Below are 25,231 nucleotides of genomic sequence, written 5' to 3' on the forward strand. Positions count from 1 at the left end.
GACCAGTAGTGTTTCCCCATGTATATAGAATAGTCCAAGCACTATAACGATAGTTAGATCGATTGTATGCCCTTGCTTGATTGATTGAGTGATATGATATGATTGTGTTTGTCTCATGTGCATATGGGTAGTGCTTTCTCCTTAGATCTCATTCTATTCTAATCTCTCCCCTCTAAAACCCATCAGATGCCTCCGAGACGTGACCCCGGATTTGTTTTCGCACCGGAGCTCACCCAGTTGATCCAGCAGCATAATACACTGATGCAGTTACTAGTTCAGAATCAGGGCAACAACAACAACAACCCACCGCCACCACCTCCAGTTGACAACTTAGCCCATTCTCCGAGGCTTCAGCCACCGGTGTTTTCGAGTAGCACCGAGCCCATAGTTGCGGATTGGAAGGGAGTTAACCATTGCCGGTTGCACAGATGCTGAGAAGGTGTGTTTTGCCGCACGCCAATTGGATGGACCAGCAGCCGCATGGTGGGAGAATTAAACAACCACTTTCCCCATAGCCAACGTTACTTGGGAGCAGTTACAGCAAGCTTTCCGCACAACTCATGTGTCAACTGGAGCTATGAGCACGAAGAAGCGTGAGTTTCGCAACTTGCGCTAGGGAAATCGTACTGTGGCTCAGTACGTAGATGAGTTTAGTTAGCTATCTCGTTATGCCCGTGATGATGTGGCCACATATGCCACGAAGCAAGAGAAGTTTATGGAAGGGCTTAATGATGAATGAGCATGCAGTTGATGATGGCAACATTTAACAACTACCAGGAGCTGGTAGACAAGGCTCTTATGATTGAAGGGAAGCAGCAGCAGATTGAGAACCGCAAGAGGAAGTATGGACAAGGAAAGTACAATTCTGGAGCTCAACAGAAGCCTTGTTTCACCCCGAACTTGGGAGGATTGGCCCATAACCATGGAGGCCACACTCACAATGGAGGTAGTTGGCATAACCATAGCGGCCCCAAGAATGGAAACGGGAATGGAGCAGGCAGTAACCAGAACCGCTCTAACCCATCCACCCCCGCCAAGAAGGATCAAAGTCACGTTACCCGTTTCAAGCGCGGAAATACTGGGCACTACGCCAATGATTGTCCAGAGTTGAAGAACGGAAATGGCAATGGAAGAGCTGGGAAGAAGCCCAACCCTTTCAACAGGGGACAAGTGAATCACGTGAACGTGGAGGAGGTTGAAGAGCAGCCAGATGCGGTTATCGGTAAGTTTTTGGTTAAGTCATTTACCGGTCTCATTCTTTTTGAAACTAGTGCATCGCATTCATACATTTCAAGGGGATTTGTGGACAAGATTAAGTTACCCACCTTAGCCATTAGGACACCCTTGCTAGTGAGCTCACCCGGTGCAGAGTATATGGCCAGCTGATGGTGCGATCGGATACCCTTGACCATTGGTAGCCATGTTTTCCCCTCAGACCTAATAATTTTGGAGTCACAAGGATTGGATGTGATACTAGGAATGGATTGGTTATGGAAGTATGGAGGAAACATTGACAATGCTAGCAGATCAACTCTACTCACCACCCCGGAGGGTAAAAGAATCAAGTATGTATCTAGGCATGCGCCTAGGAGGACTCAAGTAAATTCTCTCTAAGGAGTTGTTCAGGAGGAAGTGCTGGTAGTGAAGGATTACCCCGATGTATTCCTAGAGGAGTTGCCAGGCCTGCCGCCAGATCGAGATATTGACTTTTTGATAGAGCTAATGCCAGGCACCGGACCAATATCGAAGAGACTGTACCGGATGCCCGCAAATGATGTGGAAGAGATCAAGAAGCAAAATTAAGGAGTTGTTGGAGAAAGGTTACATCTGATGAAGTTCATCGCCATGGGGAGCACCGGTTCTCTTGGTTGAGAAGAAGGATGGATCATTGAGAATGGTTTTTGATTATCGTGCGTTGAATGAAGTGACGATCAACAACAAGTACCTACTGCCAATGATCAATGATTTGTTTGACCAGCTGCAAGGAGCTAAAGTGTTTTTGAAGATTGATTTGCGATCGGGATATCACCAGCTGAAGATTCGAGAAAAGGATATACCAAAGACAGCGTTCACCACAAGGTACGAGTTATATGTGTATACGGTTATGTCATTTGGACTGACTAACGCCCCTGCCTATTTCATGAGTATGATGAACAAGGTGTTCATGGAGTTCTTGGATAAGTTTGTCGTGGTGTTCATTGGTGATATCTTGGTTTACTCTAAGAATGAAGTGGAAGACAAGGAGCATTTGCGTTTAGTTCTCGAGAAGCTCGGGGAACATCAGTTATATGTCATGTTCAGCAAATGTGAGTTTGGTTGAAGGAAGTTGGATTTCTTGGACATGTTATATCAGGAGAAGGTATAGCAGTGGATCCTACCAAGGTTCAGTCAGTCACCAAGTGGTTGGCACCCACCTTAGTTGGAGAGATCCGCAGTTTTGGGTGTTGCAATACATTCATGATTCGCTAATAGTGTGTTGCTAGAGTGACAGAAGCTTAAACTCGAGTAAGGGGGTTGTTGCGTATGGGATAAAGGGGACTTGATACTTTAATGATATGGTTGGGTCTTACCTTAATAATCTTTAGTAGTTGCGGATGCTTGCTAGAGTTCCAATCATAAGTGCATACGATCCAAGTAGAGAAAGTATGTTAGCTTATGCCTCTCCCTCATATAAAATTGCGATAATGATTACTGATCTTGTTAACAATTGCCTAGGATAATACTGCACACCGATCTATCATTATTCCACAGACACTATTTGTAATCTATTGTAATATATGTCGGATTATGGGTTCCGGCCAAACCCTTGAGTTTCGAACTCTGGGGTGCGCACGAAGATCTCTCTCCCCTAGCTCATGCTCTCACCACGATCTCAAAGCCTAGCTCGCCGAACCTGAGGAACAAGAGACACAAGAGTTTATACTGGTTCGACCACCATTGCGGTGTAATACCCTACTCTCGTGTGGTGTGATGGGTTGCTTTGTAGGCTGGGGATGAACAAGTACAAGGGAATAACAATCTCCTTAGGAGAGGTGTTCTTGGGCTCGATGAGCTTGTGTGTTTCCTTGGTGGAATGGATCCAGTCCTAGATGAGTCCTCTTCTCCTAAGGTGGTGGCTAGTCCTATTTATAGAGGCTCGGGTCCTCTTCCCAAATATTAGGCGGTAAGGGATCCCACAACGGCCAATTTGAAGGGGGATAACTAGTACAAGTTATCCTGACAAAAGGGGGTCGTCGCCTGCCAAAGGCTCTGGTGGTGACACCGTCGTGGGCTCCGCGATGACCTCCGTCCTGCCGTCCTGCTGGTCTTGGTCCCATTGCACCGATATGGAAACCTTTGTCTGATGCCTTGGTACTCCTCGCCCATGCCTACCTCTTTAGCACCAAAGAGGCAATCAGTACTCTGCGCGCGCTGGCGCCCGCTTGGCATTTGTCGTCATGGCTCACGTCACAGAAACCTCACGAGGTGCCCCTCGCCTTGATCTCTCCGCTCCTCGTGAGCCAGCCTAGTGAGGCTGCCCCTAAGTAGGTCTTGTGTCATCCCCTTTCGAGGCTTGGCCCCTCGCGAGGGTCTTGAGTATTTGTTAATGAATATGGGCCATACTAGGCCGCTGGTGGAGCCACGCCCTGGGCCATAGGGAGGCAAGTCTGGGTACCCTCATTCCCAGGACACCGACAGTAGCCCCGGGCCCAAGGTGCACCCGTACTTGGCTTCGCGGCGAAGCCAAGGGTCAAGTGCGGAGCGCCACAGGCCCCAATAGCCTACGACCTTGATTGACGCATGGTGATTGACAGGACGTGGGCGTCTCCGCTTCCCCATGCTGCCTCGGCAACCGCTTGACTTGACGAGTCCCTGTTGCATGCAGAAAAAGGTCATCATTACCTTAGATCATGGAGGCCGGCAGTTGGCCTCCTCCTGGCTATAAATGGGAAGGGGGCAGAGCCCCCGTCACCCATCTCTTCCTCCCGTCCTCCTGCTTCTTCTTCTTCCTCCTTGCTTCACTACTTCGCTGTGTCATCCATGGTGACGATACGGAGGTTCTCCGCCGCCGAGAAGGGAAAAGCCCCCCGCAAATAACTTGGGCCTCTCCCGCCGAAGAAGAGGTTGGCTCACTCGCGTGATGTCGTTGTGAGGCTGGAGGTGACGAGGCCTTGGCACGAATGGCCTCCCCCCGGCTATCCACTGCCTTTGTACGCCCAGGGAGAGGGCTCCGGAGGAAGAGGCAAGGACCAACACCCCTCGCGCCATGGCCGCATGGGCCGTGCAGTGGTGGCACGCGTTGCCGCCCTGCGAACCCACGCCGAGGGCTCCTCGCATGAACTCGTGGTGTGGGCGGCGATGCCACCGTGCACGTGGATCCGGTTCCCGCTGTTCTTCACCGAAGAGATGCCGCCGAGGGGGGCACTAGAGTTGTGGCTGGAGCATGGTGGGTGCGACACCCCGGCGATGGGGGCGGAGGTTGAGGTCGTCTTCCCAGGCAAGGTCTTCATGACCTGTGGATGGGGTGTGGTCACTCGCGTCTACCGCGCGGAGGGGGAGCTCGCCATCCATTTCATGTACGACGGCGCATCCACGCTGTTCTTCAAGGTCTTCAATGAGAACGGTAATCGCCTGGAATCTTGCCCTGGAGGGGGCCGTCAGGACGATGCGGCAGCAGGAGCTTAGCCCGCCCTTGAACCTGCCGACAGCTCCTCCAGCAGCAGCGGCAGCTCCTGGTGGTCCAGCGACTCTCCCGAGCTTGACAAGACTCCGGAGACAAGCGACGACAGCTACGTGCCCCCAAGCTCATGCCGTGCCCAGAGTGCGGCAATGGCGTCCACCCGTCGCCGCCGTTGATCTGGATGGGGTTGGCGTCGGCCTCCCGTGGCCCACTGTTGATGATGGTGTTGGCGGTGACACCTGTAGATAGGGCTCCTAGAAACCTTCTTCTTTTGTTCCATGCGAGGAGTCGAGATGAACCCCATGGGGGCATGTAAAGGATATGTAGTGTCTTTTGTTAATATTTTCCTTATTATGAAGATCTACGACTGTGTGTCTTGCTTCGGCTCAGTCCCCCCTTTCCAATCTCGCGGTAGCTGAGTGGTCTATGCCAACAGGTCCCGGTCCCCAGGCAGGCTGCAGCCGTTGCTGGTATGCCAGGTCACGATGTCGTGGTCAAGGCCGGGAGGTGAGCAGCCCGAGGTCCAGTAAAAGCTCTTGAGGCGCGATGCTCAAGAGGTCCCCTTTAGCATGCAAGCAACTACCTAAAGGTAGGAAAGGAAGGTGATGTTGCCGTGGCAAGGCTGCAAGAGATGGGAATCCTATGTCGCAGTGCTTGGCTGATCCGAGTGCGACACTTATCTTAGCGGTCCAAAGTCGATTCCTTGTGTCATGCCAGCTTCGTGCGTCAACTGGGTCAGGCTCGTGCGAGCTTGCCCCTCCTTTCACGTCCTTCTATGTGCTCAACGTCCTTGGGTCTCGGCACTCGAGCAAGCTCAGCCGCCGCTGGTATGCCAAGTCGTGATGCCATGGTCAAGGCCAGGGGTGAGGGCTAGAGAGCCAGTAAGAGTTCGTGAGTCACGATGCTCAGGAGCCCCCCCTTAACATGCAAGCGAATTGTGTGAAAAAAGATGGAGCCCGTGATGCCGCCCGCCATCAGCCTTCGGAGGTTCCTGCAGGTTAGCGCGAGGGAGGAATACAGGTTGAAACCGCGCTTGCTGGTCTGCCACTGGTCATTTCGCAAGAAGATGAAGGCACTGAGGGACTGGTGAGGTGACGTGTGCGGGGCGTGCCGTGAGCCAGAGCTCGACCGCTCAGATTTGTCAGCGTTGCAGGGAAAGACCCGAGCACAAGCGTCCTGCCAGCATGAGTAGCCCCTGTTGCGGGATGAGCAGGGGACCGATGGGCAGCGTGGGTGGCCGTGATGGAAAATAGGCAAGGAGGTGATAGTCATGAAATGACTCAAGCAAAGGGGCAGGTTAGCTTAGATAGATGCAAGAATGATACATGCCACTGGGACAGACCCGAGCGGCATGGGGATGATGTAGCCCGAGGGGTGCCCCCATCAAAGTAAGCTAGAGATGCAGAAGGATACATGTCGCAGGGACAGACCCGTGCGACTTGGGGATAATGCATCTCGAGGGGTGCCCCCAAATGAATGAACTAAAAAGAGTCACCTCATACCGTAGCCGGAGTGGTGTTGGAGTAGCTAGAGGTGCGCGTTGAAGGAGTCATTCCTCACGAGCCACCAGGGACCTGAGCCTCAGGAGGCTCCGGGCGCCCTGGTGGCTCCTGGAGAACTGTCACCATGTCCTCCTGAACGGCGTGATGCCTGGCCTCCTGAGCCGCCAAGATGCTCCGTAGATGGCGCTGGTAGGTAGAGTCACATTCGGCAAGACGAATGGCATGCGAACATAGCTGTGAGGTGGACCCTCGCACCGACCAATATGCGAAGGCCAGAAACGCTCTTGAGATGTGACCATATTGAGCCCTGGAATGTCGACGCAGACGTGTAGCCCGCCATCCTCGCCGGGATGGGGAGCTACGCCAGGTGGTGGGCAGCGGTCTCCACGTATGGCCCTTGCCTCTTGAAGCTCCTGGGTCGCCTTGACGATGAACTCCTGAGCACCGGGCATTCCTCGCCCGGTGCCCTCCTGAGGGAAACGTGCAGCGAAGCACGCGCCCACATGGTGCCCGATCGCCTCCCTCATGATGTTGGCTAGGTCTGAGGCCCTCCAGAAGAGATCCCCCGAGCCTTGCCTGAGAAGGGCGTCGGGCGCGCCTTCCTATGCGAAGGAGGGAGGCGCCCTAGCTATGGGCGCGGATCCTGAGGAGGTGCCGCTGGAGACGCCACTCTCCTGAGGCCCTGGGAGGAGTATCTTTTTCTTCTTCTTGGGGATGGCCTCAGGAGGGTACGGGGTGCCTTCGTTTTCAGGGTCTTCGATCATAGCGGCTTGGAAGGCACGCTCAAGGGAGCAGACCACATCTCTTTCTTCGCAGGGGACCGTGATAACTCCGCCGCTCCTTGGCATCTTGAGGATACCTAAGGATGGCATTGTACCGCAGATGGATGTGGGCGATGTCGAAGTCGATGAGCTCGGTGTGGTAGTTGTTACGCTTGCCGAAGGTGACAGGGAGGCGGACATGCCCTATCGAGGTGGTGGAGCCGTCGGTCACTCCTCGTATGGCACTTGAAGGCTGTCGAACGTCTCGACGGATAGGACATTGAGCCCCGTGCCACCGTCGATGAGGGTCTTGGTGACTTGGACGTTGCTGATGACGGGTGAACAAAGAATCGGAAGGACGCCCGCAGTCGCCGCGCTCTTGAGCTAGTCCGCCGAGCTGAAGGTGATGGCACACTTGGACCACCTCAGCGGGTGCGTGGCCTCGCGCATGGGAAGGGCCACGTTCACCTCACGAGCAAACTGCTTGAAGATGCGCTGGGAAGCTGGGGCCTGAGCACCGCCCAGGATGGAGGCGATAGCACGCGGCTCCTGGAAGCCCCCAGCCCCCTCGTCCTGATGGTGGTCGTCGTTCCTCCTTGGTGGTGGCGGCAACGGATGGAGGCCGACATTGCCCTGAGAACGATTCTCACGAGGTTGGTCCCTCCAGGAGCCCTCGCGAGGCTGGTCCTGCCAGTGGTCCGTGCGAGGCCGGTCGCGCCACTCCTGACGGGGGCCGCGGTCGTCCCAGTGTCCCGCACTTCGTCCTCCTCCTCGGTCATAGGCCCGGTCATTGCGCTTGGGGCACCGACCGAAGCGTCCATCCTGAATAGCCCTGAGCTCTTGGCAGTCATTTGTGTTATGGCTGTGTACGTTGTGGAAGGCGCAGAATGGACGGCTGCTCTTAGATGACTCGGGCTGGTCCTGGCTGCACTTCGTGTTCGGCTCCTCCTCAAGAACGGCTACTCCCTTGCGCTTCACGTCCTTGGCCTTGGCTTTCTTCTCCTCCAGGTTGGCAGCTGGGAGCTCGAGAAGGCACAGGCACCCTTCCTCATGTTGGAAATATGCCCTAGAGGCAATAATAAAAGCATTATTATTATATTTCCTTGTTCATGATAATTGTCTTTATTCATGCTATAATTGTGTTATCCGGAAATCGTAATACATGTGTGAATAATAGACACCAACATGTCCCTAGTAAGCCTCTAGTTGACTAGCTCGTTGATCAACAGATAGTCATGGTTTCCTGACTATGGACATTGGATGTCATTGATAACGAGATCACATCATTAGGAGAATGATGTGATGGACAAGACCCAATCCTAAACATAGCACAAGATCGTATAGTTCGTTTGCTAGAGTTTTCCAATGTCAAGTATCTTTTCCTTAGACCATGAGATCGTGTAACTCCCGGATACCGTAGTAGTGCTTTGGGTGTACCAAACGTCACAACGTAACTGGGTGACTATAAAGGTATACTACGGGTATCTCCGAAAGTGTCTGTTGGGTTGACACGGATCAAGACTGGGATTTGTCACTCCGTATGACGGAGAGGTATCACCGGGCCCACTCGGTAATGCTTCAAAGTGACCAAGTGTCTGGTCACGGGATCATGCATTACGGTACGAGTAAAGTGACTTGCCGGTAACGAGATTGAATGAGGTATTGGGATATCGACGATCGGATCTCGGGCAAGTAACATACCGATTGACAAAGGGAATTGTATACGGGGTTGCTTGAATCCTCGACATCGTGGTTCATCCGATGAGATCATCGAGGAGCATGTGGGAGCCAATATGGGTATCCAGATCCCGCTGTTGGTTATTGACCAGAGAGTCGTCTCGGTCATGTCTACATGTCTCCCGAACCCGTAGGGTCTACACACTTAAGGTTCGGTGACGCTAGGGTTGTAGGGATATGTATATGCGTAACCCGAATGTTGTTTGGAGTCCCGGATGAGATACCGGACGTCACGAGGAGTTCCGGAATGGTCCGGAGGTAAAGAATTATATATAGGTAGTGCTATTTCGGGCATCAGGACAAGTTTTGGGGTCACCGGTATTGTACCGGGACCACCGGAAGGGTCCCGGGGGTCCACCGGGTGGGGCCAGCTGTCCCGGGGGGGCACATGGGCTATAGGGATTGCGCCTTGGCCTACATGGGCCAAGGGCACCAGCCCCAAGAGGCCCATGCGCCTAGGGTTTCAAGGAGGAAGAGTCCTAGGAGGGGAAGGCACCTCCTAGGTGCCTTGGGGAGGAGGGATTCCTCCCCTTGGCCGCACCCCCCTAGGAGATTGGATCTCCTAAGGCCGGCGCCCCCCCCTTGGCCCTCCTATATATAGTGGGGAGATGGAGGACTTCTTACCTTGATATTTGGTGCCTCCCTCTCCCTCTCCAACACCTCCTCCTCCTCCATAGTGCTTGGCGAAGCCCTGCCGGAGTACTGCAGCTCCATCACCACCACGCCGTCGTGCTGCTGCTGGAGCCATCTACCTCAACCTCTCCTTCCCCCTTGATGGATCAAGAAGAAGGAGACATGGCTGTTCCGTACATGTGTTGAACGCAGAGGTGCCGTCCGTTTGGCGCTAGGATCTCCGGTGATTTGGATCACGTCGAGTACGCCTTCCTCATCCCCGTTCTTTGAACGCTTCCGCTCGCGATATACAAGGTACGTAGATGCATATAATCACTCGTTGCTAGATGAACTCCTAGATGGATCTTGGTGAAACCGTAGGAAAATTTTTGTTTTCTGCAACGTTCCCCAACAGTGGCATCATGAGCTAGGTCTATGCGTAGTTCTCTTGCACGAGTAGAACACAATTTGTTGTGGGCGTTGATGTTGTCAACCTTCTTGCTGCTACTAGTCTTATCTTGCTTCAACGGTATTGTGGGATGAAGCGGCCCGGACCAACCTTACACGTACGCTTACGTGAGACCGGTTCCACCGACTAACATGCACAAGTTGCATAAGGTGGCTGGCGGGTGTCTGTCTCTCCCACTTTAGTTGGAGCGGATTCGATGAAAAGGGTCCTTATGAAGGGTAAATAGAAGTTGACAAATCACATTGTGGCTTTCACGTAGGTAAGAGAACGTTCTTGCTAGAATCCTACTTCAGCCACGTAAAACTTGCAACAACAATTAGAGGACATCTAACTTGTTTTTGCAGCAAGTGCTTTGTGATATGATATGGCCAAAGTTGTGATGAATGATGAATGATCTATATGTGATGTATGAGATGTTCATGCTATTGTAATAGGAATCACGACTTGCATGTCGATGAGTATGACAACCGGCAGGAGCCATAGGAGTTGTCTTTATTTTTTATATGACCCGCGTGTCATTGAGAAACGCCATGTAAATTACTTCACTTTATTGCTAAACGCGTTAGCCATAGTAGTAGAAGTAATAGTTGGCGAGCAACTTCATGGAGACATGATGATGGAGATCATGATGATGGAGATCATGGTGTCATGCCGGTGACAAGATGATCATGGAGCCCCAAGATGGAGATCAAAGGAGCTATGTGATATTGGCCATATCATGTCACTATTACTATTTGATTGCATGTGATGTTTATCATGTTTTTGCATCTTGTTTACTTAGAACGACGGTAGTAAATAAGATGATCCCTCATAATAATTTCAAGAAGTGTTCCCCCTAACTGTGCACCGTTGCGACAGTTCGTTCGTTTCTAAGCACCACGTGATGATCGGGTGTGATAGATTCCAACGTTCACATACAACGGGTGTAAGACAGATTTACACATGCAAACACTTAGGTTGACTTGACGAGCCTAGCATGTACAGACATGGCCTCGGAACACAGAAGACTGAAAGGTCGAGCATGAGTCGTATAGAAGATACGATCAACATGAAGATGTTCACCGATGTTGACTAGTCCGTCTCACGTGATGATCGGACACGGCCTAGTTGACTCGGATAATGTTATACTTAGATGACTAGAAGAGGGATGTCTATCTAAGTGGGAGTTCATTGAATAATTTGATTAGATGAACTTAATTATCATGAACTTAGTCTAAAACATTTACAATATGTCTTGTAGATCAAATGGCCAACGTAGTCCTCAACTTCAACGCGTTCCTAGAGAAAACAAAGCTGAAAGACGATGGCAGCAACTACACGGACTGGGTTCGGAACCTGAGGATCATCCTCATAGCTGCCAAGAAAGATTATGTCCTACAAGCACCGCTAGGTGACGCACCTATTCTCCCTGCAGAACAAGACGTTATGAACGCTTGGCAGGCACATACCGATGACTACTCCCTCGTTCAGTGCGGCATGCTTTACAGCTTAGAGCCGGGGCTCCAAAAGCGTTTTGAGAGACATGGAGCATATGAGATGTTCGAAGAGCTGAAAATGGTTTTTCAAGCTCATGCCCGGGTCGAGAGATATGAAGTCTTCGACAAATTCTTCAGCTGTAAGATGGAGGAAAATAGTTCTATCAGTGAGCACATACTCACTATGTCTGGGTTACATAACCGCTTGACTCAGCTGGGAGTTAATCTCCCGGAGGACGCGCTCATTGACAGAATCCTTCAGTCACTTCCACCGAGCTACAAGAGCTTTGTGATGAACTTCAATATGCAGGGGATGGAAAAGACTGTCAGGACCCCGACTCAATGCCACATCGATCTAGCATGTAACACCTCATATCACTTTGCGGCCTCACGCACGGTATTCCCACGGGTGTCGCCTTACCTTTGCCCGGGACCGTTTGCGCCTTTTGGCGCACGTATATGACAGTGTCGCTAGCATCCATATGGTAAGGAGCCCCGGCTGACATGGCTAGTCGTAAACCCAAAGTGGCACCGACTTACAGGGACAGGCATCCATGACCCAGCATCGAATGTGTCGGTCATCAACGAGTGAATCCAGGCTGTAGCACTGGGCTAGCAGGACTCCGGTGAACCGGGCTGTAGCGGGCTAACAGGACTCCGGTATTCATCGCGTGACATTTCCCCGAAGGGACAGACACAGGAACGAAGAAGGACACATGCCGGCCAGTCTAAGTGTTCCGGAGCAGTAGCAAGCTACTATGGCTCGGTGGAAACACTAGGAGACATTTCCCGGCAAGAGAGGCTACTAAAGATAAACAACTAGATGGTCAGATCCCACACATACCAAGCATTTCAATAATATACACACAATATGCTCGATATGTGCAAATACAACATGGCATCACAACATGACTCTACGACTCAAGTAATTTATTCAATAGGCTCTGAGGAGCGAGTTATTACAAACATGGGTCTCATGACCCAACATTCAGAGCATACAAATTCAAGCACAAGCACAAGCGGAAGCTATCATGTCTGAGTACAGACATCTATAAATGAAAAGGGCTGAGAAGCCTGACTATCTATCAGATCCTGCCGAGGGCACAAGATCGTAGCTGAGGTAACAAGCTAAACGTCGAAGTCCACGTGGAACTACTAGTGAGACCGAAGTCTCTCTGCAAAAACATAAAATAGGCAAACGTGAGTACAAATGTACCCAGCAAGACTTACATCAGAACTATCTACATATGCATCATTAGCAATAAAGGGATGGTGGGGTTTAACTGCAGCAAGCCAGCTTTGACTCGGTGGCTATCCTGAACTACGACTGCAATGTAACTCTTTTGAGGTGGCGCACACGAGTCCACATATTCACCATATCAATACACCACTATGGATCCGCTCCCGTCTCCCTACGAGAACGCCATCCATAGCACTCACGCTTATCTTGCGTATTTTAGAGTATCCACTTTCACTTGTCTATGAACTGATATAAGCAACCCAGAAGTCCTTTTCCGTGGACACGGCTATTCGAATAGATGATGTTAACCCTGCAGGGGTGTACTTCTTCATACATGTTTCCACCACTTAGCATCTGCACACGACATGTGCTCGGCAGACTTCAAGCGAAAGCCGACGTGGGTGTAGACCACGACCTACCTAAACACTCAAGTCTCTAGTCCAGGTTTATCGCCTATTCGGGTTCCATCCATGAGGAGATCCGGCCGGAGTTTCGCTCACAGCCCCAAACGATGTGAACAGGGTTCCGTGACACCAAACGGGTGCCCGGTTTACCCGGCCACGTGCCTACCGCATCACAGCCCACCCCTACGGTCAGCGCTGTCCACGGCCTCCAGCATACTACAAACACCAGAAACTACTTGCAACTCCTGGACAGAGGACAAGGGTGAATAAGAAGTCGAGCGGGGTCGTATTTCAGGGCCCAATGTATGGTAGTAGCTGAGTCATGGATCACAAACACAGAACTCAGTTCCTGAGGACGGCTGCAATGAGACAACCCACCATGTACTCCTACATGGCCTCTCACCGCTACCTTTACCAAATCGTATTCACACACTTAGCTCACACACAGTAGGACATGTTCACACACCTCTGATTCATCCCCGATGAATCAGACCTGACTCAACCCTAAGCAGTAGCAGGCATGACAAACAAGCATGAATGAGTAGGCACAACAGGGCTCAAACAACTCCTACTCATGCTAGTGGGTTTCATCTATTTACTGTGGCAATGACAGGTCATGCAAAGGATAAAGGGGTTCAGCTACCGCAGCAAGTAACAAATATGTCGTTGTTGTCCTAATGCAGTAAAAGAGAGCAGGAGCGAGAGAGTGGGATTTTATCGGAATGAACAAGGGGGTTTTGCTTGCCTGGCACTTCTGAAGATAATATAGCTCTTCATCGGTGTCATCGATCACATCGTCGGTATCACGTCTATCGAAGGGGACAATCACCGGCAACTGAGGAAAAACACAATCAATGCAATGCACAATATGATGCATGAATGTGACATGGCAATATGCTGTGTTTTGTGCTAATGCAACTAAAACCAGATTAAATGAAGTTGGTTTGAATCCAAGATTCAAATTCAAACTCCATATGTGGATGTTTAAATGCCATTTAATTGATTTGTGCTATACAGCAGCTATAAGTGGTTCTAACATGCATGAAAATGGTACAGATGGATTCCTTGAATTTTTCTGATAATTTTTCATATATAATTTATTTAATTTGGAGTTACGGTTAATTTTCTATGATTTATTGAAGTTTTAGCTATTTCTGGAATTTCCTGATTATTATAAAATAAACTAAATTCCAGAAAAGGAATATGGCGTCAGCATGACCTCACCCTGACGTCATCAGGTCAACAGGGCGGTCCAGGTCAAACCTGACGTGTGGGGTCCACACGTCAGTGACACGGGTTAAACAGGGGGGTTTAGTTTAGTTTAATTAAAGATTAGGGCACTAGGGTCCACATGTCAGTGTCAGCAGGGGGTAATTAGTTTAACTAATCCGATTAGTGTTAATCCTAATTTAGTTAGTGGCCAGAGGCCCACACGTCAGTGACCCAGGGTCAAACTCCCTGGTCGGCGGGGTCAACTCGCCGGCGTTTAGCCGCCGGCGAGGCTAAACGCGGCGGTGCAGGTGCGGGTTTTACGTACAGGGCACCGTTCGGGACGCCGTTGGGCTCTATGGATAGCTGGGAGTGGGCCGCGGCGAGTGGTGCAGGTAGTTGGGTTCGGGGTCGCCGGAAAAGGCGCCGGCGACGTGTTTGGCGGCGGCCGGAGCTCGGCGAGGTCGGGGTTGGCGCTAGGGGGCACGGCAGGTCCCACGGGTGGGCGCGCTCGGCTCCTGGAAGGGTGCTGAGCACGTTGTCGTGCTCGGAAGTTAGCTACGGTGGCTCTAGCACCGTCTGCGTCATCGCCGGCGGCGAGGAACGGTCGGCTCCGACAGCCAGGGTGGTTAGAGGGCGCAGACGGGCACGGAGAGAGAGGTGAAATGGACAGGGGCTCACGGCGAGTTCGAAGAGAAGGTCGGCGTGCTCGGGGAGGCGGTGGAGACGGCGAATCAACGGCGGCGGTGGTCGGAGCCCGAGGTGGAAGACGACGGCGATGGCGATGTTCCGGGCCCTCCCGGCTTGCGTGGCTCATCGAAGATGAAGAAGACAACGTGGCGGAGCTTCTGGGCGCGTCGGGTTTGCGTGGGGTGGCCGGTGGCCGCGAGGGAGCTCGTCGGTGGCGGCGGCTCCGTTCGGTCGCGGGAGGGAGAGAGAGCAGAGGGGGAATAGGGACGGAGGGAGAGCGAGAGGGGTTCCAGGGAGAGTGAGAGAGAGGCCAGGGGTGTCGTGGCGTCTCCAGGCGCATCGAGGAGGGAGGCAACCAGGCAGGAGGTGGCCAAGCGCGACGGCGGTGCTCGACACCGAGCTGCTTCGTGCGCTGGCACGGGAAGAAGACAGGAGAAGGGGGGCCAGGTGGGCTGGGCCGCTGGGGGAGCTGGGCCAGGTAAGTGGCGCCAGGTAGGTGGCCCAGGTGGCCTTCTCTCCCTCTCTCTCTGTTTTTATTTACTGTTTTCTATTTTTGTTCTGTTTTATTTAATTGGCACTGAATTTTAATTCAAACAGAGTTTGAAAACAGTGCCAAAACTCCCCTGGATATTTTTTTAAGTCACTTAATGGACTTCTCCACATATAACAAAAATATCTCAGGTCATTTGAAAATATATTCATTATATATTATGAATATAACTCCAAATTCAAATAAAATATTGATTTAAAATCAGAGCCCAATAATTCCTTAGAAATGTCCCAAAATTTTGGTTTGATTTATAACTCTTGCCAAAATTGTCAGAGCTATTTCTAGGGCATTTTGGATTTACTGATTGCAATTTTAGGGTTTCTTGCCCCTCTTTTATTTAGGATTTTGAGGCTTCCAATTTCCCTCAGTTCAAATTTCAGAATTTAAACATGATGCACACATGAAGCTAGCCTAGAGCATTACCAGAAGCTAGGGATGTGACAACTCACCCCCACTAAACAAGAATCTCGTCTCGAGATTCAAGCGTAGGGTAGGATGAAGGGGAAACGTAAACTAGTACAATCTTCACGATCCAGGTTGCACTTCATAGGAATGTTGATTCGATCACCATTATTGTCTCGAAGTTTTGCTCTGAGAAATCCTGTCAACATGACATGGAGGGAAGAAGGAGACTCTAGAAGGGTCGATCTTCTCGAAGATCGAACAACTCACGGAATGAGACATAGGACCATCTCTCGGGTTGAGACACGAGATACACATCAAGAGGGGTGGAAAGAAACGGATGACGAAGGTTCACTAGGTGGACAACAATTCCACACTTAAGAAGGTGGTAAACGATTGTCCACGTAGCGAGGAGTTGAGTTGCCATGATACCACGACGAAACATCCTGGAGGAGGGTGATTCGTAGATTATTTCCTCAAGTGTCAAAAAGAATTACCTTTGATTCAGAGATCATTGAAAACCTTTATACCAGCCTAAGGCAATTCTCAAGCGATCGTTTGGAGGGGGGGTCAGTAGAATGGCATACTCGGACTTGGATGATGTGGATTACCTTGTTGAAGACAACGCAATGGATGAATTTGCTTATCACCGGAAATGGAAGAGACCCATGGTAGAATGGCACATTGGCGGTGCAAACTGGGAACAAAATGCAAATGATGGGAATGATTCTAGTAACTGGGGAAGAACCCAACAATAAAGAGCGAATTCACTGTTGGAGTGGTTATAGCATAACCGAAGAGACTAGGAGCAATCCCGGTTAGTGCCGGCGATAATACCTAGCGCTTGTGCGTGCTCTCAAGAACTTGAGCATTTCCACAATCATCAAGGTTTTATCAACAACCACGTCAAGGGTGCTGACAACACAACATACTACTATGATGAATAGCGATGGAGGATGCAGATGCAAAGGAGGATAACACTTTCTCAGATTTCATCTTAGCGAGGCCAAGGAAATAAAATCTGGATGATCGACCGAGAGACATTTAGCACTCCGCTTCTAATGTTCTTCTTGATGTGCTAGTGTAACCCATTCATAGATATGGTTTGATATCTAGAACATCAAGTAAGGTCGGACTTCGGGAGCAATAGAATCCATAAGGAACAGTTGCGGAGGTGAATCCTACGAAATCCTTATGGGGAGGTGGCCAACTTCCTCAAACAAGATACTACAATAATAGGTCTTTCGGCTGGGTGTGTTGGCCACGACATCCACTTTACCGGTTATCAAGGGACCAATATTATAGTTCTTGGGAAATATTCCAACCATTATATCTGCCTGAGACTCAGATCTGGTTGGTGTCAGGATATTCCAGACTCATAGAGTCTAGGAAGAAAAATGAAAGTTTGCAACACAAATCGACGAGATGACGTTGCGAGATTCTCAGGAAATGAACTACGATAGCAAGCTCCAAAACATGAGCTGGTTCTGCTACACATGTGTGAACACGCTGCCCCAGACAAACATGATCACATGGTAGTCTTACAATGAAACACTACCGAGTTCTGGTTGGGAACCATCAGCGAGGATATCGAAGTTCTTTCATAAGTCCGGATTAGCTCTTATGAAGATACTCCTTCTCCTTGAACAAATCAGTCGGTGGCTTGGTGTGCTAGGATACACATATGGAATGAAGATGATCAGTCTATCAAATCACAGAATACTTCGCACGTGCATAACTGACTTGGGATGGTTCCAGAGGAGGCAAAAACATGCTTTCTCGAATTCACGGCGGCAACTTACATCAAATGCACGTGAATCAAAGGAAGTCACTTCTTTCATCCAAACATATACTTCATGAACGGGGCATGAAGAAAATGCTTTCAAAAGTTTCCAACACTAACTTAATGTTCAACAACATCATGGAGGAAATAAGAATGTTGTCAATGGGCTCAACAACAACTAATCGGAATTTCCATATCACTGGACTTCCACCATCGTGTGAACACGGTGATAGCATTGGTCAGCCCCAAAAGATATAATGGTGTATGCTCGAGGGATCAACCACGAGTAAGACAACATTATGAACATCGTTGGTTCTGACTTGATTTGACGATAGCCCACACTCAAATCAAAGGATTGATAAGACAATAGGTCCAGCAACTGATCACAGGAACCAATCGATGAAGATATCATCTTTCTTCAACACACACTACACAAGAATATCCCTTTGGAACGAACTAAGTCGGGCAAGCTTTTATCTTCCAACTCTCCAAGTTGTTGTCTAGCTTAACCAACTAGCTCAGGGATATCTAACACCGATTCTTGGAGAGAAGGTGGTTCACAAGAAACCGACTTGATCACGAGCTCAACATAACAGTCAGGGAACAACCTGGTAGTACTTCCGAGAAGATATTCGGAAAATCACGAACCACCGGTATGTTACTAAGCTCGAGAACAATCTCGCTTTTGAGGGCAAGACGATATGATCAAATGAGTGAGGACTTGACAAGATCCTAACTCATCAATCGAAGGGTGCACCGAAATAAGGACTAGGTAGCACGATCAGTCTTAGAAGGATGATTCAAAAACCAACACGCTAAGAATGAAATTATTATCCTTTAACTACCAAGCAACGAGGTTGCTGGGAGTATTGATTTCACACATCACAATTCATTTGTCGGTATTCCGGTTGCATCAACACGAGGGCCGAGGAATGACTAATGATGGTGAGAAGTATCACTACGTCAAAATTCATGAGAGTTGGTGCAGTTCTCATGACAATTCTGACATAAAGGGGGTAATACTCCAACGTAGAACAGAACCAAAAGCTGGATTGGCATTTGATCTGCGGCATACAACTTCTTTGACTCAATCCTGGATATGGAAGAGGTACTGGAGTTTGTTTCTCCTAGTCATTCCGAACTAGAACGGCTTGACGGACCACAAGAATAACGAGCATCGGTGAACACGAATGCACTACATCAACTTGACTATCAACTGCTGGACAAGGGTCAAATACAACTACAGAGGGACAACTCAAAAGAACATATGATTTCCTGAGTTGTGGTTGCATGGTTTAGCATGTCGAACGAAGTTCAACATATCATCCAGATAACCCATGCAGAGAGGTAGGACTGGCAGAGTCACGATTTATGAATGGAGATCTCCTCAAGAGTACTCTAATTGTGATCTTTTGATCCAATAAACATCTGCCATAAGCGGTCCATAGTATTTGGAAGAAGGAAATACCACGGACCTCGAGGACTATCGCAAAGTTACTAATATCCTGAAGGAACTAGCAAACACTATCAGCATGAGGTAAGTAGAGTGAATCTCGGGTTCAAAACCCAGAAATAGAATACCTACTACTAAGTAGCATCACGGGATGCTTCCGAGAATAAAGGCCAGAATCATCACACTGGGAACACAATTCATGGCTAAATTACTAGATGATCCCCTAAGACACCTAGGGTCATAATAATATCTCCAACATATATGTCATGGTAACGGAGTACCTCAACTCACTGATTAGTGTGGTTAATCTCGCCCATGGGAACATTGAAACGGGAAGAAAGGATTTGCAATTGCATCAGACTACTTAGAAACCTGGGATGACTCGGACAACATAACGGCTGTAAATGCTCAGAAAAGATTTGAGACATTCACAAAAATGGTGGCATAACCACTCAGAAGCACAATATCAAGGTTTCGAGATCAACAATTAACATACGGAAGATAGTAGGAACTGAACTGGGGCTTGAATCAACAATCTTATAAGTCTACGGATTAGTAACACGTGATCCTGATAGAAAGAAGAGATAGCCTAGTTCTTAATCCCCGTAGAAGAGAAGATGATGACTCAGATCAGAAGGCCATGAGATATAAGGAGTAAAAAGAGCCTTCCATCCCACAATCAATTCCCTTATATAACTAAAGAATTTCTAGACTCAACTTCGACCAGTTTGGCTTGGAAATCCTACAGGCAGTCAAGCTCTGATACCAACGCTGTCAGGACCCCGACTCAATGCCACATCGATCTAGCATGTAACACCTCATATCACTTTGCGGCCTCACGCACGGTATTCCCACGGGTGTCGCCTTACCTTTGCCCGGGACCGTTTGCGCCTTTTGGCACACGTATATGACAGTGTCGCTAGCATCCATATGGTAAGGAGCCCGGGCTGACATGGCTAGTCGTAAACCCAAAGTGGCACCGACTTACAGGGACAGGCATCCATGACCCAGCATCGAACGTGTTGGTCATCAGCGAGTGAATCCAGGCTGTAGCACTGGGCTAGCAGGACTCCGGTGAACTGGGCTGTAGCGGGCTAACAGGACTCCGGTATTCATCGCGTGACATTTCCCCGAAGGGACAGACACAGGAACGAAGAAGGACACATGCCGGCCAGCCTAAGTGTTCTGGAGCAGTAGCAAGCTACTATGGCTCGGTGGAAACACTAGGAGACATTTCCCGGTAAGAGAGGCTACTAAAGATAAACAACTAGATGGTCAGATCCCACACATACCAAGCATTTCAATAACATACACACAATATGCTCGATATGTGCAAATACAACATGGCATCACAACATGACTCTACGACTCAAGTAATTTATTCAATAGGCTCCGAGGAGCGAGTTATTACAAACATGGGTCTCATGACCCAACATTCAGAGCATACAAATTCAAGCACAAGCACAAGCGGAAGCTATCATGTCTGAGTACAGACATCTATAAATGAAAAGGGCTGAGAAGCCTGACTATCTATCAGATCCTGCCGAGGGCACAAGATCGTAGCTGAGGTAACAAGCTAAACGTCGAAGTCCACGTGGAACTACTAGTGAGACCGAAGTCTCTCTGCAAAAACATAAAATAGGCAAACGTGAGTACAAATGTACCCAGCAAGACTTACATCAGAACTATCTACATATGCATCATTAGCAATAAAGGGATGGTGGGGTTTAACTGCAGCAAGCCAGCTTTGACTCGGTGGCTATCCTGAACTACGACTGCAATGTAACTCTTTTGAGGTGACGCACACGAGTCCACATATTCACCATATCAATACACCACTATGGATCCGCTCCCGTCTCCCTACGAGAACGCCATCCATAGCACTCACGCTTATCTTGCATATTTTAGAGTATCCACTTTCACTTGTCTATGAACTGATATAAGCAACCCAGAAGTCCTTTTCCGCGGACACGGCTATTCGAATAGATGATGTTAACCCTGCAGGGGTGTACTTCTTCATACATGTTTCCACCACTTAGCGTCTGCACACGACATGTGCTCGGCAGACTTCAAGCGAAAGCCGACGTGGGTGTAGACCACGACCTACCTAAACACTCAAGTCTCTAGTCCAGGTTTATCGCCTATTCGGGTTCCATCCATGAGGAGATCCGGCCGGAGTTTCGCTCACAGCCCCAAACGATGTGAACAGGGTTCCGTGACACCAAACGGGCGCCCGGTTTACCCGGCCACGTGCCTACCGCATCACAGCCCACCCCTACGGTCAGCGCTGTCCACGGCCTCCAGCATACTACAAACACCAGAAACTACTTGCAACTCCTGGACAGAGGACAAGGGTGAATAAGAAGTCGAGCGGGGTCGTATTTCAGGGCCCAATGTATGGTAGTAGCTGAGTCATGGATCACAAACACAGAACTCAGTTCCTGAGGACGGCTGCAATGAGACAACCCACCATGTACTCCTACATGGCCTCTCACCGCTACCTTTACCAAATCATATTCACACACTTAGCTCACACACAGTAGGACATGTTCACACACCTCTGATTCATCCCCGATGAGTCAGACCTGACTCAACCCTAAGCAGTAGCAGGCATGACAAACAAGCATGAATGAGTAGGCACAACAGGGCTCAAACAACTCCTACTCATGCTAGTGGGTTTCATCTATTTACGGTGGCAATGACAGGTCATGCAAAGGATAAAGGGGTTCAGCTACCGCAGCAAGTAACAAATATGTCGTTGTTGTCCTAATGCAGTAAAAGAGAGCAGGAGCGAGAGAGTGGGATTTTATCGGAATGAACAAGGGGGTTTTGCTTGCCTGGCACTTCTGAAGATAATATAGCTCTTCATCGGTGTCATCGATCACATCGTCGGTATCACGTCTATCGAAGGGGGCAATCACCGGCAACTGAGGAAAAACACAATCAATGCAATGCACAATATGATGCATGAATGTGACATGGCAATATGCTGTGTTTTGTGCTAATGCAACTAAAACCAGATTAAATGAAGTTGGTTTGAATCCAAGATTCAAATTCAAACTCCATATGTGGATGTTTAAATGCCATTTAATTGATTTGTGCTATACAACGGCTATAAGTGGTTCTAACATGCATGAAAATGGTACAGATGGATTCCTTGAATTTTTCTGATAATTTTTCATATATAATTTATTTAATTTGGAGTTACGGTTAATTTTCTATGATTTATTGAAGTTTTAGCTATTTCTGGAATTTCCTGATTATTATAAAATAAACTAAATTCCAGAAAAGGAATATGGCGTCAGCATGACCTCACCCTGACGTCATCAGGTCAACAGGGCGGTCCAGGTCAAACCTGACGTGTGGGGTCCACACGTCAGTGACACGGGTTAAACAGGGGGGTTTAGTTTAGTTTAATTAAAGATTAGGGCACTAGGGTCCACATGTCAGTGTCAGCAGGGGGTAATTAGTTTAACTAATCCGATTAGTGTTAATCCTAATTTAGTTAGTGGCCAGAGGCCCACACGTCAGTGACCCAGGGTCAAACTCCCTGGTCGGCGGGGTCAACTCGCCGGCGTTTAGCCGCCGGCGAGGCTAAATGCGGCGGTGCAGGTGCGGGTTTTACGTACAGGGCACCGTTCGGGGCGCCGTTGCGCTCTATGGATAGCTGGGAGTGGGCCGCGGCGAGTGGTGCAGGTAGTTGGGTTCGGGGTCGCCGGAAAAGGCGCCGGCGACGTGTTTGGTGGCGGCCGGAGCTCGGCGAGGTCGGGGTTGGCGCTAGGGGGCATGGCAGGTCGCACGGGTGGGCGCGCTCGGCTCCTGGAAGGGTGCTGAGCACGTTGCCGTGCTCGGAAGTTAGCTACGGTGGCTCTAGCACTGTCTGCGTCATCGCCGGCGGCGAGGAACGGTCGGCTCCGACAGCCAGGGTGGTTAGAGGGCGCGGACGGGCACGGAGAGAGAGGGGAAATGGACAGGGGCTCACGGTGAGTTCGAAGAGAAGGTCGGCGTGCTCGGGGAGGCGGTGGAGACGGCGAATCAACGGCGGCGGTGGTCGGAGCCCGAGGTGGAAGACGACGGCGATGGCGATGTTCCGGGCCCTCCCGGCTTGCGTGGCTCATCAAAGATGAAGAAGACAACGTGGCGGGGCTTCTGGGCGCGTCGGGTTTGCGTGGGGTGGCCGGTGGCCGCGAGGGAGCTCGTCGGTGGCGGCGGCTCCGTTCGGTCGCGGGAGGGAGAGAGAGCAGAGGGGGAATAGGGACGGAGGGAGAGCGAGAGGGGTTCCAGGGAGAGTGAGAGAGAGGCCAGGGGTGTCGTGGCGTCTCCAGGCGCATCGAGGAGGGAGGCAACCAGGCAGGAGGTGGCCAAGCGCGACGGCGGTGCTCGACACCGAGCTGCTTCGTGCGCTGGCACGGGAAGAAGACAGGAGAAGGGGGGCCAGGTGGGCTGGGCCGCTGGGGGAGCTGGGCCAGGTAAGTGGCGCCAGGTAGGTGGCCCAGGTGGCCTTCTCTCCCTCTCTCTGTTTTTATTTACTGTTTTCTATTTTTGTTCTGTTTTATTTAATTGGCACTGAATTTTAATTCAAACAGAGTTTGAAAACAGTGCCAAAACTCCCCTGGATATTTTTTTAAGTCACTTAATGGACTTCTCCACATATAACAAAAATATCTCAGGTCATTTGAAAATATATTCATTATATATTATGAATATAACTCCAAATTCAAATAAAATATTGATTTAAAATCAGAGCCCAATAATTCCTTAGAAATGTCCCAAAATTTTGGTTTGATTTATAACTCTTGCCAAAATTGTCAGAGCTATTTCTAGGGCATTTTGGATTTACTGATTGCAATTTTAGGGTTTCTTGCCCCTCTTTTATTTAGGATTTTGAGGCTTCCAATTTCCCTCAGTTCAAATTTCAGAATTTAAACATGATGCACACATGAAGCTAGCCTAGAGCATTACCAGAAGCTAGGGATGTGACAAAGACCATTCCTGAAGTATTTGATATGCTGAAATCAGCAGAGGTAGAAGTCAAGAAGGAACATCAAGTGTTGATGGTCAATAAAACCACTAAGTTCAAGAAGGGCAAGGGTAAAAAGAAATCAAGAAAGACGGCAAGGGAGTTACCGCGCCCGGCAAGCAAGCTGCCGGGAAGAAGCCAAAGAATGGACCCAAGCCCGAGACTGTGTGCTTTTATTTCAAGGAAAGTGGTCACTGGAAGCGGAATTGCCCCAAATATTTAGCGGACAAGAAGGCCGGCAAAACAAAAGGTATATGTGATATACATGTAATTGATGTGTACCTTACCAGTACTCGTAGTAGCTCCTGGGTATTTGATACCGGTACAGTTGCTCACATTTGTAACTCAAAGCAGGAGCTGCGGAATAAGCGGAGACTGGCAAAGGACGAGGTGACGATGCGCGTCGGGAATGGTTCCAAGGTCAATGTGATCGTCCTCGGCACGCTACCTCTACATTTACCTACGGGATTAGTTTTAAACCTCAATAATTGTTATTTAGTGCCAGCTTTGAGCATGAACATTGTATTGGGATCTCGTTTAATTCGAGATGGCTACTCATTTAAATCCGAGAATAATGGTTATTCTATTTATATGAGAGATATGTTTTATGGTCATGCTCCGATGGTGAATGGTTTATTCTTCCTCGAACGTAATGCTACACATGTTCATAGTGTGAAAACCAAAAGATGTAAGGTTGATAACGATAGTCCCACGTACTTGTGGCACTGCCGCCTTGGTCACATAGGGGTCAAACGCATGAAGAAGCTCCATGCAGATGGACTTTTAGAGTCTCTTGATTATGAATCATTTGACACGTGGGAACCATGCCTCATGGGTAAAATGACCAAGACTCCGTTCTCAGGAACAATGGAGCGAGCAACCAACTTATTGGAAATCATACATACTGATGTGTGCGGTCCAATGAGTGTTGAGGCTCGCGGTGGCTATCGTTATGTTCTCACCCTCACTGATGACTTGAGTAGATATGGGTATATCTACTTAATGAAACACAAGTCTGAAACCTTTGAAAAGTTCAAGGAATTTCAGAGTGAGGTTGAGAATCAACGTGACAGGAAAATCAAGTTTCTACGATCAGATCGTGGAGGAGAATACTTGAGTCAGGAATTTGGCACACACTTAAGAAAATGTGGAATAGTTTCACAACTCACACCGCCTGGAACACCTCGGCATAATGGTGTGTCCGAACGTCGTAATCGCACTCTATTAGATATGGTGCGATCTATGATGTCTCTTACCGATTTAC

This window comes from Triticum aestivum, chromosome 6A, assembly GCF_018294505.1.
Source record: "Triticum aestivum cultivar Chinese Spring chromosome 6A, IWGSC CS RefSeq v2.1, whole genome shotgun sequence".
NCBI lineage: Eukaryota > Viridiplantae > Streptophyta > Magnoliopsida > Poales > Poaceae > Triticum > Triticum aestivum.